Source organism: Camponotus vicinus, unplaced genomic scaffold (genome assembly GCF_025532165.1).
Source record: "Camponotus vicinus isolate PSW18456_S1 unplaced genomic scaffold, iyCamVici1.0 SCAF_7, whole genome shotgun sequence".
NCBI classification, from domain to species: domain Eukaryota; kingdom Metazoa; phylum Arthropoda; class Insecta; order Hymenoptera; family Formicidae; genus Camponotus; species Camponotus vicinus.
In genome coordinates this window covers 16856968-16862967 of record NW_028141979.1, presented here as the reverse complement: position 1 = coordinate 16862967, position 6000 = coordinate 16856968, and positions in this window count along the sequence as shown.

Genomic DNA, 6000 nt, shown 5'->3' with positions numbered 1-6000 from the left:
TTTGTACATGAAACCACAAACATTATTACATTTCTTTAATTTTGAAAATTGTATCGATCATATGCATAATTGGTTATGCGAGAATACGTATCTCGTGAATGAAAAATTTAAACAATTTGAAACTGTATTACAACGTAATAATATTACTATTGTATGCGATGCTGTAAAAACGATACGCGATAGTGATGTCTTTAACAGCGAATCATTAATTGATTGCGAATTATTAACATGTGCTGTAAATGATATTCTTTACGATGCGTGCAATAAATAATTATTTTTTATTCCATCTGTGATTTTAATTCTTTCCTTCCATACGAATAAGAATAGTTATACTTTTCTTAACACGCTCCGCTAAAGATGTAGAGAAATGCTGAGATAGATGAGACGTGATGCTCTAGTTGGAATGAGACAAAAGATATATAATGAAGAGGAGCCTGTGACATTAGAATATTATTTCTTTCGTTGTTCTTTGCGTTTCGTTAGTCTTGTGTTTTGCTGGTCACGTATAATGGCTGAAGAAGACATTACTTTAATCGGTGACGATACGGATGATGATGTTATTATCATCGATGGACATTGAGGAGATTATCATTGAAGATGACAATATAATGGAAATTGATAATCTGGACGAATCAGACGAGGATGGGTCTGTTATAGAATTAGAACCCTTGGAAGATAGTGATTATGAGAATGATAGTAGTGATGAACTAATACAAACTAAACATCGAAATTTAAATTTGACTGAAATAATAACATTGTTGCATATCCTACTATTATGTGGAAAATGAGTCCAAATATTGTACCGAGTGCTTCCTTAGATTATCGTATCTATTCTTAGAAGCTAGTTCTGTTCGGGAACATAGAATCACATATTATGAATATTTATCTAATATATCTTGCAAAGAATGTAAAAAATTGTTGCATCAAATAATACCATGCAACATGTGTCCCATTTCTACAAATTAAAATAAATGGATCATGGAAAATATTGTAAGTAACTTTCAATTTATAATACATCAAAAGTTCTAAAATAAATTATTAAAATAAAGCTAATGAAATGTGTTTTTTCTGTTTTAGGAGCGGCATCCCTCAGTCCGGCGCATTTCCCCCTCCCCCTATATTAAATTTTAATTATTTTTTATTATTATTACTTTTATATTTTATATTACTATTATTATATTCTTTATTATTATTCTTAATTTTAAGTACACACACACAAATGTATAACACACATTTTTAATAAATTTTATATTTGTCATTTATAAAAAATTGCAGTTATTTACGCGCCTTTCCCTTGCGCTCCCATCTCTTGCGCTATCTCTCTCTCGCGCGTTAGTTGTAAGTCTCGCCATATCTTCGTTGCGTTCTCTCTCGCACGTTAATCTTAAGTTCTCTCTATCTTCGTCATTGCTCTTTCGCGCTATCTCTTGCTCTCGCGCTTAGATAGAATAAGTAATCTCTCTCGTACGCGCTATGACACAAAAATGTACACACTAATAAATTTTATATTTAGTATTGAAAAAAAATGTATTTATTTACACACCTTTCCCTTGCGCTCCCATCCCTTGCGCTATTTCTCTCGCGCTAGTTATAAGAATTTATCGTTCTCTCTTTCGCACGCGTTGTTCTCGCAATATTATCGTTCTCTCTTTCGTACGCGTTGTCTCGCGATATTATCGTTGTCTCTCTCGCACGCGTTGTTCGCGATATTATCGTTCTCTCTCTTTCATATGCTCGTCGCTATCAATCACTCACTCACCTTTGCGTCGTCCTTCTCCCACCTATGCGTCATCTTACAATGCATCGTCCTTGTCCCATGCCATCCTTGTCGCACGTTGATGACATCCTTGTCGCACTGTCCTTTTCCCACACATAGCGCTATCCTTTTCCCACATGTAGCGCTATCTTTCTCACACCTTCGCACCGTCTTCTTTCCGCGGATCCCCCCTTTCCCACGCGGACCCCCTCGTCCATCGGTCGCGCCGCGGATCCCCCTTCCCTGCGCGTGATGTCACTCCCCCCCGCGCCGCGATTCCCCTCGCGCCTCACCCCCCTGAGAGGACCTGCGTTAGAACTCTCCTAGTCTTACATACTCAGATCCAAATCATGCACATATCAAATCGACCCGTGGCATTCTTCACATGTACTGCGTAGATGGGCCTGCCACTAAAAGGGTTAATACTTTTATGTACAAAATAATAGAAGACTCAATTGATGTAAAGAAAACACATAATTGTTCCTAAAAAAAATATGTAATTTGCAATTAACAATTACATATTTTTTCTTAATCACAACTATGTTTCTTCTTTACACCAATTGATTTCTCTCATTATTTTGTACACGCACCGGCCGGAATGGTGTCGGTATGTGTGACGGTCGACGTCATACGCACACATAGCGACACGTACGTGAGCCAAGAATTTTTTCTTCATTAAATTTTATCTTTTTATATAATTTAATTATTATTTAATTTAATAAAATGAATGCCGGCCTTTAATGCACGCAGTTCAGCCGTATTCTTAAAGAAGAAAAAAATATATCGATATCGATATTAAAGCGCACAAGACACGTATAGAAAGAGCGCGGTATCCCGCGCGGTATATAGTTGTCTCGCTCGCACTCTCTCGTTCGAGCGTCGAGTGAGAGAGACGGCTATTGGACACCTCTAACTCGGTATCGCGTCTTGTAATGCTTTCTCTCTCGCTCTTGTGGTGTTCGCGAAGGACGCATCATCGGAACGCCCCGCTACTTTACCCCCACTTTCTTCTTCGCTGCCCGGCCCACGTACGTGCGCCAAGAATTTATTCTTCATTAAATTGTATCTTTATATATAATTTAATTATTATTTAATTTAATAGAATGAATGCCGGCCTTTGATGCACGCGGTTAAATCGCATTACTTAAAGAAAGAAGAAAAAATATGCATATCGATACTAGAGCGCACGAGACACGTATAGAAACAGCGCGGTGTCCAGCGCGGTATATAGCTATCTCGCTCGCATTCTCTTGTTCGAGCGTCGAACGAGAGAGACGGCTATCGGACACTTCTAACTCGGTATCACGTTTTATAGTGCTTTCTCTCTCGCTCTTGTGCCGTGCGCAAAGGACGCAACATCGGAATGTTCCCCACTACTCTACCCCCACTTTCTCTCTCGCTGCTCGATCCGCGTACATGCGCGCTTCGCTTGTGTGAGTGTGACGTCAGTGAGCGTCACACAAGCATACCGAGACACCATTCCTGCGTGTACAATAACCGACCTCTTGTCGTGTTGAAAGTTATAAACGTGAATAAATATTTTGAAAAACATCTCAATTTCTTTGACCTTAGCAAGTGCATTGATTATAATAGAAATGTACAATAACATATCTTTTGTTACATTAAAAGTTACATATTTTAACTTTCTATGCAAAGCGAGGTCCACCCTGCACCACTCCTGAGTCAACGCGAAACGAGGTTTATTATTGTACGGTTTCACATGGATTTGCAACTTTCTACACAGAATGAGGTCCATCACCTCTGAGTCAGCGCGAAACGAGGTCTATATTGTATAGTTCCACATAGGTTTGCAACTTTCCATGGAAGCGAGATCCACCTTACACCACCCCTGAGTCAGCGCGAAACGAGGTCTATATTGTAGGGTTCCACATGGGTTTGCAACTTTCTATGCGAAGCGAGGAACCATAGATCTTGTTCTGCACTGACTCAGGAGTAGTGTGGGGTAGACCTCGTTTCGCATAGAAAGTTGCAAACCCATGTGGAACTATACAATAATAGACCTTGTTTCGCACTGACTCAGGGGTGATGTGGGGTGGACCTCAGTTTGCATAGAAAGTTGCAAATCCATGTGGAACTGTACAATAATAGACTTTGTTTCGCGCTGACTCAGAGGTGGTGTGGAGTAGATCTCGTTTCGTGTAGAAAGTTGCAAACCCATGTGGAACCGTACAATAATAAACCTTTATTAATTTATAACTTTCAACACGACAAGAGATCCATTATTGTACATGATGTCCGAAAATTATATGAAGTTCGTAAAACTTCTTTTGTTTATAACGTTTTAATAAACAACAAGCGACGGCTAAAATCTTTTGCATGTTACTCAGGACAGTGACCTTAATAACATATGTCAAGGTGAAGCTTATCGGAGGTGAATGCCCTAATATCAACCTTACCGATGATAATAAAGATAATAAAGTCCTTCGGCTTATTATTTCAGAATAAAATTGGAATGATATAAAGTCTGCCGCAAGGATATATTACAATCGTCGCTATTTAAAGTTAAAGCTCGAAGAATGATCGAACATATTTGCAGAAAAAATATGAGAACAAACAAAAATTCCTTGTGCCTTCACATTCAAAAACACTACTGTATTTCCAAGTCTCAATATCAAATATTTTGTTCGTTTTAATGCTGTGTGTAAGGAATGTAAGGCAATATTATGTGGGAAAATGTGCAAAAAACCAAATGAAGGACATGATGCGATATTCGATTGCAATTTATTTGGTTTTAATAATCAAATTGTACACATTAAAAAGAGACAATTGTAAGGTGTAATTGTCCTTTTGTCGCAAAATTGCTGGTCACTTAGTGGACGCGAAAAAACATGCAACTATTTGGCGCATTGAAGAAGCCGATGGAATTTGGCGATAAACATCCATCAGTTTTATATTCACTGCGAGTTCTGCGCAAGGCTAAGCAAAACGAATTAAATAATCGTTTAGGCGTTGACAATAATTATGACGCTATTCAAAATATACAAATTTTTAAATATATGAAATTACTTGGTTCAATACATGGAATCGGTTTAGCTCCTTTCTATGTGATGTATTGGTCCAAAGAACAAACGACAATGTATAAATTAATTTATCGTAACAGAAGTGCTTATTTTACTATGAATGCTACAGATAGCGTAGCATTAATTTAGGGCATTAACTTTACCGAACGGAACAAAATCTTCTCATCTTTTTTTATATCAATGTATGATCGTTCCTAAAGACAAACGAGGTATTCCGGTGTTTCAAATGATCTTCTGCAAAACAAGATGCAGTACTTTTAATGTATTTCTTACTTGAGAAAGAAATTTGTAGAACTGGTGCTACAGTGCCATTCGTAATAATAACTGATCATAATCGAGCAATGTTAGTCGCTTTAGCTCGCGCATTTGCAGATTTCACTGATCTAAAGCGTTATCTGCAATGCTGCTATGTTATTTCCGTGAAAAATAAAGAAACATTTTTATCCGCGTCATATTTGAGGCTAAACGTTAGTCACATCATTAAAATTATAGCTAATTGGGAGTGTTTGCGACATCAGCCACGAAAAGTACGCTAATTGTACTAAAATGCGTATCTCAAACATACAAAATACAATCCATGAATGAATTATATTTACGTCCTTCTAACGTCATTACTCGTGGTAGCTCTAAGTGAAGACGTGGGTTACATCGATGATACGCCTGTTCCAGCTCAAGCATGCTTGAAATCTATTAATGATTGCATTAAAGGTACATGTATCGAGGAATCTGATATGGAACATGAAACATTAATGACTTCAGATGACTTCGATTATGAAGAAATTTCATCATCGTGGCAAAAATGGAGCGATGAAATGTACGTCAAAGTTCACACTTTAGCACTAGAATCGCGCTATGGAAACGTAGTTAATGCTTCTTATAATCCAAAAGCCGCCCAAAAAATTAAAAGCTTAATTAAAAATTTACCTCTATGAACAGGTATTATGCGTCCTTATATTAAGACAAGAATGGAAATTGTAACATCCTCCTCGGTAGAATCAATTTTCGCCGAATACAAAAGTAGATTTTTTAAAGGCTGCATACCGATGAGAGTGGACAAATTTATTATCACTCATTTAAATTATTTCGACGGCAGACTTTTCAGAACAAAAGTCTAAGATTTCTAAGGAACCGAATGTGCAAAAATCCAGTAAGATTCTTTCGACGATGTAGCGACATTTTTAAATTCAACACCAATTAATGAAA